Here is a 13,423-nt window from a genome sequence, read left to right as displayed (position 1 = left end):
GTCGCTTCTGGATGGAAGTGTGAGTGTCGGCATGTGCCACACCTAGATGGAATCCCATATTTGCAATATTAGCATATGCCACACTTAGATGGAATTTCTCAAGCCTAGTCTGCGCCAGATCTAGACAGGAATGTGATTATTAGCATATATGATTCTCAGCATGCACCGCACTTAGAATTCTTAACCTAGCTTGCGTCGCATCTAGACAGAAACATGATTATTGGCATATGCCACGCATAGATGGAATATCAAAAATGTGATTATTAGCATATATGATTCTCAGCATGCACCACACATGGGAGTTCTGAACCTAACTTGCGTCGCATCTAGATGGAAATGTGACTGTTAGCATGTGCCACACTTAGAATTATGAACCTAGCTCGCATCAAATCTAGATAGAAAGGTGACTGTCAGCAGGTGCCGCACCTAGATGGAATCCCACAATTGCAAGGACAGCAATGCCAACTAACCAACCAACTAACAATTCCATCCCTTTGCATACACCTCTCAAACTCTAACCAAACAACCACAAACCTAAAACGCAGCAATCCGCACAAACTTCACAACAATGCTACAACAAAACAAACCACACAGACTTACACAACAGCACACGACGACTACGGACCACAAACACCCCAAGGCCAGCCAACGGACCCACCGGGCTGAGGCTGTCAACAGCACATCACTGCTCTCTTGCACTTTTCCTGCTTCCTCCCACTAACTCAACCTCCCCTCCTCTTTCAGAGCCGCCAGAGCGCCAAGGGACCACTACGGTGGTGATAGTGCGCGGTACAAATGTCCTTTAACATTAACATTTATCAATGCCAAATGAATGTAGTCTGGCAATTCAATACACCTCCCGCGCTTTGGGGAAATCATAGTGGTCATTTTATGTGTCTCACATACAACTAAAACAATATCTCTCTGTGCCCCAAACGTTATGGATTGCATGGGTGTTCATTTTTGTAATGCGTCTACACTTTAAAGCCCAAGTTGATTGATCAATGAAGTAACATTTGTACTGGCGACTACGCCATAGGATACAGGATGCATTTTCAACCAAGGTTTGAACACTTATCAGGTTCATTTAAATACAGCATGTATGTTTCTGTTCCACAGGTGGTACAGGCTGGTGGCCTATCGTTAGTTTACATGGTAGCTTCACGGGAGGCTTGGATACCGCGATCAACCAGTAATACCCGCCTGTGTCGTTGGAGCTATTCGAGCCAAATTCCCCAGTGACAGTTATCAGTACAGGGTATTTTCCCACACTGTGCTGCAACCCAAAGTATACAATTTGTAGTACATTTGTGCCATCAACATCAGCAACAAAATACAAATGATCTTTTATGAATAGTGGTTTCAATTTCAGTGAATCAAGGACACGCTCACTTGTCTATGAGTGACATGAAACAATGGTTGGTGCCCTTTTACGCTCACCTCCTCTGCAATAAGCCATCCCCTCTCCACTATCAATGTTCCACCTTTGGCCGTGCCCTCCCATGTGGGCTGGCAGAGTGGGAATGGCCGAGGTGCCAAACACCATGTACACTTCAAAGGTATGTTCCGCACAGCGGCCATTGTACACATGGCCTCCCCTGAAGCAGACCGCGCCCCTGCAATCCACATAAGTGTGTCTCCCTTCAGCAGTGTTCCGGGCCTTTTCTGCATGCCTCATGGCCAACCACCCCCCCTCCACTATGAATGGCAGTACGCACCTTTGGCCGTGCCCCCTCCCAAGGGGGCTGGCAGGGTGGGAACGGCGGAGGTGCCAAACACCATGTACACTTTAATGGTATCTTCCGCACAGCGGCCATTGTTCACATGGCCTACCCAGACCGAGTGTCTCCAGGCTCCCCTCTTGCAGACCCCGCCTGAAACATGTCACACATTCACATACACACCCACTTTTCTAATCCTTTATAAACCCCTTGATATTTTGCCGGAGAACATCTGTGAGCAGTGGAAGTCAACTCGTGATCGTACTACCTGTTCTCCTGCTATTAACTTTCCTGCTTGCTTAATCGAACTGTTTGTTCGAGGTAAGGGCAGGTCACGTATTAACTTCACTATATTCATCTCTTTCTGAACTCAAAATTTCTATCTATTTCGACCGAATTTACCAAGTAGTGTAATGTTCATTCATCTCAATGACTTTACCAATGTCTAATGTTTCAAGTGTTCTGATCTCAATATATAGCAAATTTCATCAGCGTCAATTGTAATAGAATTGCATCTTTCTCGGACCATGTCTAAGTATGTTTCCTTTTGATGCATGAAAGTAAATTCAACGGACGAGTAACACGTTACTATTTGCGTTACATCAATCAATTATGTATGAACGTTATCCCAGTGTATATTTGACTACGCTACACAGGTTTTTCTTCTTTAACCAAAACAAACATTGCATATACAACTTTGGTATAATGCCATCAATTACATGCATCCAGTACAATTATTTTGTAAATATGTATACTTCTTTTATACAGGTTTTATAGATTTTTCAAGAATGCCTGCTTGTATGGTTTTGGCCTGCCGTTCTAGGAGCCATGTCAAAAGTAAAGGGACAATCCTGCATACATTCCCGAAGGATATTGATTTAATAAGAGAATGGGTTCGACATTGTGGTTTTGCAGTGGACGGGATTAAAAGTAGAGCCCAGGTTGTCTTCTGAGACAAGGGCCAATCGGTTCCGTCTCTGCAGCCTGCACTTTACAGACGATATGTATGACCAATTGAACTACACAAAAGAAATCTACCCAGTAAGGTTTCAAAAATTGCTTCCAAATGCGATTCCAACTCTATTCATGCACACGCTGCCTCAGGTTATTCCCGGATGATGAATTACCTGTAGGTGGTGGGGTACTGAACAGGTAACTACATAAACGGATTGGTGCTTTCGGTGTAAATGTGTCTTACTAAAGTTTGCATATTTACCCGATTGTATTACTTTTTAACTATACCACATTTTACTACACATCTCTCCCGGGTTTATGGAGCATCAAATAAAGTAATTATGACCATAGAAAACAATGCCTTAGTGCCCTTCAAAAGAAGCATAATCTTTTTGTAATCATTTGCTTGACATGTCCATTTTTTTTAGGAGAGCATACTGACGGAAGCACAGACCCTCGCAAGTGACAAAACCACTGACACATGCAGTATATACCAATGGTGAACCCTACAGACCTGCAGAAGTTCATATTCTCGACAGTTGGATATTCCCACATATCTAATGCAAATCTAATTTTCCCTTTTACCACTTCATGACAATGCACTGAAAATGAAGGAGCAAGATTCTGCATCCATTTATTTTCCGGAGTCAACAACATCTTCAAGCGCCTATAAGGTAATTTTATTTAACTTTTCAATTACGGGAATGTATTATGCTTGGAATTTAAAATAATATGAAATCGTTTATGTATCCTGTTGGTTGTTTACACCATGTGTCATTTATGGGTTTCTCTTTATATGTACCATTGTCTGCATCCCATTGTCTGTTCCATTTCACTGTTTTCATCCATACTAAAACAAGTACTGTGTTACAGGGGGATGCTGGTACTTAGACTTCAATTACACTGTCCTTTGCAGCTGATCCAGAGTATGAGGTATGTGTACGGACAGTTCCCTTAAATGAAAGAAAGTAAATCCTAAATAGGATGCTATTAGACAGTGACATTCATATAAACGTGCAGTGTTTCAAACTTTTATGGTTTCAGTTCCAACATTACACTTCCTCCCTAATGCAGAATACACTGCAAAATGTTTGAGGGCAACATTACAATCAGTATGTTTTGCACAGTGATCTCTGATCAAGTACACTTGCCATCAATCAGGTGAAATTTGAAATGTATATTTTGTCCAAATGACGTACACTGTTTGCGAGGGTATGTGTGCAAGCGCTCTGTGCGATGAAAGATTTTAATTTCCAATACGATCATTTAAAAAAAAAATGGAATATTCTATTAAAGGAATGTATACAAGGTGTGGAATTAGAAGTGGAGACATGGATCAGAGGTGGTGGATCAGCTTGATGGTGCCGTCGTTACAGAGAAGACCACGGTTTCACAGAAAATCAAGAAAACAAAAAGGTAACTAACAAACAATTTCGTTTTCTCAAAGTGTTTTAGGCCAGTGTTTTCTTCATACCATGTTTTTGTATTTAAAGTGCTATACATTGAACATGTTTTTACAACCAATCTCCTAGAGGCCCAGAAGGAAAAGAAGTATAAAGACACAGACAACAAATGAGACCAAAGATGCCGCTTGTCAAACAGATTTCACCAAATTTCACCATGGAGCAACTACTATTTGAGGCGCAGCGTTGTCCAGTCAACAATTGCTACAATGTGAGAAATCAGCAAGAAGAAGAAACTGAATATAATGAAGATGCATTGGAATTTCTCACAGACCAATTGACACAATCTACACCTGCAAAAATAATTCCACCCAATAAACATTCAATGTTGACGGTTTCTCCAATTTGTGTGCAAACACCACAAGCTGAACTAACAGACTGAAGCTTCAACGCAATTGACCGAGGAACTTAGAAAAAGATCTCGACTTCAGTGTGGGCAGTTTGGGCAATTTGTCGACTACAGTTGAGTCACAAACCACATTCATGCTGGACGATTGGCTAATAAAGGAGCAAAAATACATTGTAGTCGACAGCTGCCTGGTAGAGATTATACGGATGCTCAAATGTGTCCATCCAGTGAGGGAGAAAATATGCAGGGAGCCATTGGTGAATGAGACTTGTGTATTGTAAGGCCCTAACCTGAAAATCCAAGCCACCCGTCTCCACCTCCGATACATTTTCATGGCCCGTTCAACTGATGCTGGAAATCTAGGTTCAGCAGCTTTACTTTTCAGTGGCTCGACTTTTAGTAAGTTTTCCAGTTTCTGTCAATTTGTGGGAGTTCAGTACCTTGCTAAAACCTATTACTACAAATATCAAAGAGAATTCTTATTCCCCGCTATTAGTCAAGCCTGGAAAATTTAACAAATGTCAATTGAATGTACATTCTCTGGCAAACGGTTCAGGCTCGCTGGCGACGGACAGTGTGATAGCCCCGGATTTTCAGCAAAGTACTGCAAATACCACTTTCAAGAAATGGAAAGTAAAACAATTGGGAGTTCGGAGATCGTGCAGGTGTCACAATGTAAATCCTCTGTGGCCATGGAGAAACATGGTTTCATAAAATCCCTCGAAGATCTTCTATTGTGGGGACTGCAAATAGAACTATTAGCCACTGACAGACATGTTTGAACAGCCAAGGCAATGCAAGGGCAGTTTCCAAACATTTGTCATCAATTTGATGTATGGCAAGTTACCAAATCAGCCAATAAAAAAATTACTAAATATTTTACAGTGCTCTCAGTCTTTCAGCAACCATCTTTGGTGGAGCTCCAAAATGGGTCTGTGGAAATTCTACTTGAAATATGTTCACTCGTGACAGAAAAACAATATTTTCACGAATGTGCACATGGACCGTTATCGGATAAGCAGGAACGCTAGAAGAAGCTATTGAGAAGATCGTGTTTGATAAAACCCTTTCAAGAGACCTAAAAGCACTCTCAGAATTCTGTCACACCAGAGATTTGGAGGTGTTCCACAAAGTGTGCCCAAAGTACAGACCCAAAAGGTTGCATTTTGGCATAGACGTATGCAAGCTCGAACATTGCTAGCCGTTTTAGCGCATAGCAAGAACCGAAGGAGACAACATTCAATAACTGCAGGAAACTTTGGGATGCCTCGTTACACCCTGGCCTTTGCAAAACTAAGCAAAAAAATGGGTGGCCAAGCCAATATACAAGGAAATGCAATTCGATTTTGTGAAAGATCTCACTTTGACTGTGTTGGCCATGCATACTCATGGAATCGATCCCGATTTTATTCCTAGGACACATACATTGCCACAAAACATTGCAAACAAGCCCTGTCCACCTAAAGCGGAGCTCGTTGAACAGTTGACTTCCCGGTACAAATGATTTGCAGCAGTGTTCTTAATGTGCTGACTAACTGTTGGGATATGTGCCCCAAAGTTTGTACATGAACAATGGAATGCAATTAAACTCGAATTTCAAAGCTATTAAAGAAGTACTTAATTATGCACATTTAATCTGGTTTATGAATCATTAATTAATATCTTGAATGATAATATGCATGTCTGTGGTTGTATGGTGTCTGTAAAGCTCGACATAGGTGGCCATAGCGTCCAAATGGTCTATTCAAATGTATCCTCTTTGTTGACTTTTTTTTGTTGCAAGAAGTGCCTGTTGTGCCCCGCTCATGTGGGTCCTTGACTGATCAGGGTACGGGAGGGTCATATGGATATCAGCATGAAAGGAACTGCAGGGTCTGAGCTGGTGGGCTCAGGTCTGGCGGGGTGTAGGTTGTTAGTGCACGGGAAGTTCAATGGAGATGGAAGGGCACTTGGATTTATGACTTGTCAGTGTCTCACATTATCCGCAGAGCACATTCCTCCGCGAAAACAGGACGCACAGACGTGGCAATGGGGAGGAGATGGTGTGGGCAGGCTAAGCTAGGCGCAGTGGATACAGAGACGTGGAATTGCGGGCCTAGTAGAAAGATGCCATTTGGCCTATTTGAAAATGGTTTCCACGTTATCTGTTTTACTTACCCGAACTGGAACTTTTGTCCCAAACTAACTAAATCACTATCACTAAAGTTGAGTAAAAAAGTATTCACAATAGCGTGGGATTGGTAGAGGACAGCAAACAATGTGTTTATTTTTTTAACTTATTTCAAATGCCACGTTGGTCAGCCGGGCTAATCGTTCGCATGGAGTGAAGGTCACTTCCTTTGATGTTGCTTGTGGGTAGTTCCCACCAACGTGTCTTGTACAGTCTGTTTTTGATATGTGGCTTCCCTTCACAAAAACGAAACTTACTCTCCAAAGAAGGTTCAATTGATGTTCCACCCAAGAAAGGGAGGATTCGCTATGGATTGAAGGACGGGAGGTGTTCAATACCAGCAAAAAAGATAAGGTTCACTATTTTAAAACTGGACAAAGGAACATGTAAAGGAACATGTAACTTCATTCTATGAAAACCGTTGATCTGAGCGGACACTGCGTTGCGCCAAGAGAATGGAAATAGCACATATAATGTAAGTTTGACTGAAGACGAGTTTATAGACGAACGAGTCAAGGTTTAAATTTCTGACCGGTATTGCTTGCTTACATTGTTATGGGTTGCTGTTTGAGGCATATTGTGACGACACAGGTACACAACCTAAATGTATTTGTCTTTGTCCCGGGCACATGGGCAGTCCAGCACCAAAATGCTATGGCAATTCCCTTCTGAACTAGCATACCTACAGCAACCCCATACATGTGTTAGCCTTGTTGTGCCCCATCAGTGAGGTGGAGATGTGCCTCTCTGAGCAGAGTGCGCATGGAGTACACATCTGGGTTCCCCCAGGTTCCACCAACCCCACGTTCGTTGCTAATATTCTGTTATAATGTCGTCTATGCGTTGTTTGAATTTTTCTGTCAGCATCTGCCTCCCATTGCGAGCTAAACATCCTCCACAGCACTAACCTCTCAAGCACATCATAGACTAACAATGTTTTCTGTGCGTTTTCCATTGTTTCTGGTTTATGTTCATTATTAGGTTTCATCCATTGCAGAATTAAAGGATAAATGTATAAATTTGAATAAAGAACAGCAACTGAAATATATTTTTGTTATGTGTTCTACACAGCTACATTCTTCCTTTCTGCGAATGTCAATGTTTCCAGATACCACCGAGTGATGGTTTCTTCAGCCGGTTGTGGCAGATACACCTAAATGGATGGATATTGATTATGCTGATGTGGGCCGATCACCCGGGACCGATATGCCCTGTGGTGGTACCAGCGACAAGGAGCAACGTGTCATTGTTTATGGTGGTCTAACAAGAAGCTGATGCCGAAGCCTTGCGATTTAAGGTGCGCCGAATGCGCTTCTTCTATCAAAAGGAACAAGGTGTGCCTCATGATTAAGATTTGATGATTGAACACAAGGAAATAAAAAATGTGGTTGATAATTGACATTGGCGGATGTTCTTGGAGCGTTTTTTGTGAAATAAAAGAACATTATAAATTGCAGAGTATTGGTGTTTCCTTTAAAGATAGTGTTTTCTATTCCGATTTGGGACACGCTGTGCTGCGAGAGGATGTGTGTGTCGATATTCCGGGTTCTGCATCAACGGACGTTTACACCTAGGTGATGACTGGGCACGTTTGGCTACGCTGCCCACGAACGTTACGAAAATAGGTGGAGAATATCACTAGGAATAGTGATAACAGCTTCAGGGGCGGGTGATATGATTTAGTGCCGCGAGGGCACTTGAGCTTAGGGCGATGCAGCAACGGATAAGATTAGCACAAGATGTCAGCACCCCACTCGTTGATTTCTCATGTGTAAAAAGTGAGGAAAAACTAAGGTAAGGTGCACAGGAAATGTTTTTACGATAGATCACAGTTTGCTTAACACCACATGCCTGAAGACTCGGCACAATAATATATTTGAGCGCATTATTCCTTTAAGGTGAATTGGATGCATGTGGAAAATCCAGCCTGAAGTAAAAGGCTGTGCATTAAAACAACACTTACTTAAAAGAGCCCAAGGACTTCATCTTCTGTGTTCTTTCTCGCTTCGCCTCAGTGCACAATATTCTACTATATTATTTGGTCCTGAGCTTGTTGATTGTTGTATTGTTTTATGCTAAACATCCAGCTTGTTAGTCTCGAGTCATATTTTTGTTGAGCCTGAAACCGATGCCATAAATCCCAGTGCAGAGAAAGAACATAACAAGGTAGTGTGAGGTTTCCCATGTAAATGGAAGTTGTAAGGAACCATGTTGTGCTACCCTAGAAATCCAGTTACCTATCCATGCCTCTTCCCAATTCTCTTTCCAGTTTTCCTACTTCCCCCTTCCTATCCACAACCTATCCTTTTCTCCTACCCCCAGTGGCTGACTCAAGGTGACCTGCTAAGTCTCTGGTTATGTGGAGGGGTGGTTAGCACAGCATCTCTCCTGGAATTCCAGAGAATGGAAACATGACCAAATGAAGGTATGCATTTTCATGTCTAGAGTCGGCACGTGATCCACTTTTTCATAAAACGTGAATAACCTTCCATAGTGTAGTCATCTTGAATTTTTGTGGTTTGAAAAACTTGATTGCAGGGTGATGTCTAACACTAGCCTCATTGTTGTATCTTTTTTGGGTACAAAGACCTTTAGCAGTTAAACTGCTCGAATGCCCACGTTAGGTAGATTTGTCATTTCTAGGCCACATTTCCTTCACCTGTGAGACTCCCAGCACTTTGGCTGCACTCCTGGATATTTTGATATGTCTCCCGGGTGAGTGGGAGCCTTTTTCCCCTCTCACTCATTCTTTTACTCTGTTTATGCGAACCCTTGTTCATTACTTTTGTACTTTATTTTTATGGAGTCATGTTTTCTCCATATTTACTAAGGCATCTGTAATTTACCTTTGTAGTACGGAGCACCTTTTGTGGAAACCTTTGTGGTTCCCTTTGTACATTTCTATTTTCTTTGTGGCAACTACAGTTCCCAAGGGTATAGGGATACTTTTCATCCCTTTTATATTTTCTATGGTGAGATCAGCACACCGCTCGGGGTTATCCTTGTATCCCCTTTCTCATTGCTCCTGTAACATTTCTGTTACAGTGACAAGCAAACCTTTATGGCTGGTGGGTGTGGACATGTTCTACCGACTTTTGTGCAATTTGTTCATGCAGTTTGTCATCACAGCCGCTGTAATGCACAGAAGGGTCAACATTCATCTACAATGGGGACGGCTTTCTTTTGCCGCCATTTTTAGTGTGCTTGTCCTTTCTTGGTCCTTCTGTCATCCTGGGTGGGGGAACTCCTGGTTTGAGTTTTGTATTCAGCTGGAACCCTTTGCGTAGGCCACTGGACCCAGAGTGTCTGAAAACGGGGAGGAGTCCAAACCTCTGCAACCCTTTGTCTTCTGGGATGCTGCATGGATACAGTTGTCTGGCGTCTGTGTACCGATCTGGATGTAGTCTATAATGATACCAACATTGAAAAACATACAAAGTCGAAAATGTCTTTCCATTGTGAGAAACCGGAGGCTATTCTCCCGAGCAGGCCTCAAGAATCCCTTATTCAGGTGGCCTGGAAAGGGCCGATGCTCTCGGACCCAAACTCTAGGGGCGGACGAGCGAGAGAGGATCACCTGGATGGGGGAGCCTGGGGTTATGCTCAGGGAAATAACCCAGGTGAGAGGCTGTATTATACCGAAGAGGAAGGCGAGTAGGATGGAGTCCATAAGGCTTTTATAGGTTGTACCACCTTTGCTCCCGTCCTCTCACCGCATCTCTCTTGCCTACATCCAACAAACACTCCAAATATAAATCTCCTAGGATCCCGAACCCCTGTACATTCAGAAACCATCTAGTACTCCCAGTCATTCTACTTCTCGTTCCTCTGATCATTTCCCACACTCCCAATCTGCTCAAACAAAACACTACCATTCCCACAATCCCCCCTGTCCATTCCTATGATAGTAATTCTGGTAATTCCCGTTTGTTTCACCGAACTTATCCTTCCGAAATCACCTAACCCCCCTAGGACGAAAGCAACAATTCTGTAGAACACATCTTCGCTATCCTACCATGCAGAATACTTACACTCTACCTCTCCCCTTTTCCGACACAAACACTTTCTCCCGACAAAAGACAACGGGCTAACACTAACGTCATATACCTGACATGTCCCAGCCCAAGGGTCAGGCAAAGTCAGGCAAGAAACCAAAACCGCATACACCCGACACCCTTTCCTTTTCCCACAGGGCTAAAAGGTGGCGCACAAGAGCACAATACGAGCAAGGCAGACCGCATGACGAGAGAGTGCCAACTCAGCACAGCAGTTCAAGAGGAGGAGAAAGACGGCGCAAACCGAAGGGGCGACAAGGAGAGAAGCAACCTTGCCCTTTCCAAGCCAGGCCCTTGAAACCTCCACAGAAGAAATCTTAAGACCGCGAACAATAGCCTAAGTGTGTTGAAGCAGATGTCAACGGTGCACGGAGAATGCCTGCTACCATGGTACCGGCCTTGGCCCCTGATACGAAGAAAGCCAAGTGGTTCATCACAGCCGGTGAGTCAAGGTGAGAACCGATGAAGAAACCGAACTGTGTTGAATGAAAGAAGCAAAGTGGCACACTGAGGAAAGTTCAAAGAACTATAAACTGTTTAGGGAAGACCAGCTACAGAGGAGTCTGGCATCACGTGGATGCTCACTCGAGAGACTCCGGTTGATCCCATGTTTGAAGGAAACGACTGATACCAGAAGGCCACAGGAGAGCCGCCAGGAAAGGTCAAAGTGGTCATACAGAGGTCTAACAAAATCCCTGTACAGTCGGAAGTCTTTGACCAAAAACTATTGAGAAACGCAAGGGAAGTGAATGCCACAGCAAGAGAAAGGAATTGTGAAATGGCAAGAGGGAACCCGAGGTAGGGATGCCAATAAAGAGGGGCGAAGTCTAACATCCCAAGAAACAGTGTGTTGACAAAAGTGAACCCAGCAGAGAGATGTCCATGGAGAACTGTTTAAAAAACATTAAAATGTGTGAATGCCAAGGAGAAAACGATCTTTGCAAAAGCCAGAGTGAACCCAACGAAGGGATGCCAATATTCAAGAGGGGTCTGAGCCCGGCAGACTGAGATCGAGGGGGTAGAAAACCATTACCCCATCGAAACATGAAGGCAAGAATAAGAGATCTTTAGAATAAAAGCCAGAGAGAACCCGATGGGAGGGAGGGTGATATTCTAGAGGGGTTTGCCCCCGGAAGAGGGGGACCCCAGGTGAAGAATTGTCACCCCAAGTGCAATTCGAAAGAACATTTTGTTTGTTGTTTGAAGCCATCAGATCCTCAGAAGCAGGAGAGACAACCTCTGAAGAGCCCGATATCAATAAGAACTGTTTGAGGGGTTTGCGCCCGGAAGAGGGGGACCTATGGGTGAAGGCATCACCGAATGTACATTTGGAACAGAACTTTGTTTTTTTTATTTGTTTGCATCAGGTCCTTGAAGGTAAGAGACTTTTAGGAGAAAAGAGGAGACTTGACCATCGACAGTCCTGATAGCTGAGAACGGAACGGTCGTCTTGTACTGGGAAAGCTCCAGAGTGTGCTGTGCTCAGGTCACACCTTGACCCACGCTCAAAACATGGGGGTGACCCCGGCTACACATCCCGACTTATCATTTGTGAACACTTCTTTCTTTCTTGTGAATGTTATCCCACACTCTTCTTTTTGTTTTTAGCATAATGACTGGCAATAGTTCTTTTAGTATAGGCCCTTTTTATTTGACAAGACGCCACCAGGACTGCCTTATTTTTCATTTGATGGTCGTAGCTTGCTCCCATCTTAGCTTTAGGTTTAGATTAGGCGTTTTTCCAACTTGCATATTCAGTTTAATAAACACCCTTAAACTGTGATCATTTGTGGCTGTCTTTACTGTTGCCACCATGATTTCCTTACGCCATGCTTACTCTCACACGACCAACGGATCGCAGCAAAAAAGGGTGACGGGAAAGCCCCTGTCGTTGCCCTTTTTACTTTGGAAATGAAAACAACGTGTGCTACTCTGGACCAACCACTAAATGGGCCCTATGCAAAACATGCAAGTCTAAGCAGATTCACAAGGCGCCCAAATATATATGCAGAAATACTTCAGACACAAAGAAACATGCACACACTCCTCACTGATTCATTTACAGAGATCTAAGTGGACTATGCATATCGCCCATACTTCTAGTGTTCATTACTATACCCAGGCCCAGGGTGCACACTTTTAAGGAGATTGTTTAACCATAGATTCTACCATCAGGGCTCCATATAGGATTTTAAAGCGTGATTATTTTGCTTCTTACTTTTGGAAGCGGAGAGCGAACAGACTTTTCCAGAGTAAAAACAACAGTGTTCATCCTCAACTGGGGTATATTTAGACAAGTAAGTTTTAATTTCTTAAAACACATTTTTATTGCAACACACTTTATGCCATGTACTTATTCTAAATGAAGATTTTCTGGCATCGTGGAAGTCATCTTTATACCAGATAACATGGCAGAGATCCTCTGCATGGCATGCCTTGCTATGCTTCTAGGGTGACCAGATCAACACAGCATTGTAGGTGGCAGCAGGGGAACGACACCCATGTATCTGTCTTACTTTTCCTTTGTTGTAATCATTTACCTATTTTTACACAGTAAAATAGGCAGGTGCAATGCTATCTGAAGGGCTGCCCATACCATATTCATCTTTAGTGCACTGAATATTAGCAGAGAATATTACTTGGCACTGAACATTTCCAACCAATGTATCCTGAATGTACTCATAGAATTAGGATCTTGATCACAATGACTA

The 13,423-nt window shown here is 43.1% G+C and overlaps 1 protein-coding gene across 3 annotated transcripts in view; it reads right to left on the bottom strand.

The window, feature by feature from the left end:
- Nucleotides 1-13,423, bottom strand: part of LIMK2 (LIM domain kinase 2) — a 456,718-nt gene that overhangs the window by 215,358 nt on the left and 227,937 nt on the right. The gene's annotated exons all lie outside the window — the stretch shown is intronic.

Source organism: Ambystoma mexicanum, chromosome 10 (assembly GCF_040938575.1).
Source record: "Ambystoma mexicanum isolate Mex_15411 chromosome 10, UKY_AmexF1_1, whole genome shotgun sequence".
Classification (NCBI taxonomy): domain Eukaryota; kingdom Metazoa; phylum Chordata; class Amphibia; order Caudata; family Ambystomatidae; genus Ambystoma; species Ambystoma mexicanum.
The sequence above is the reverse complement of the archived record's forward strand: the minus strand, read 5'-3'. Positions and strand labels throughout refer to the sequence as shown.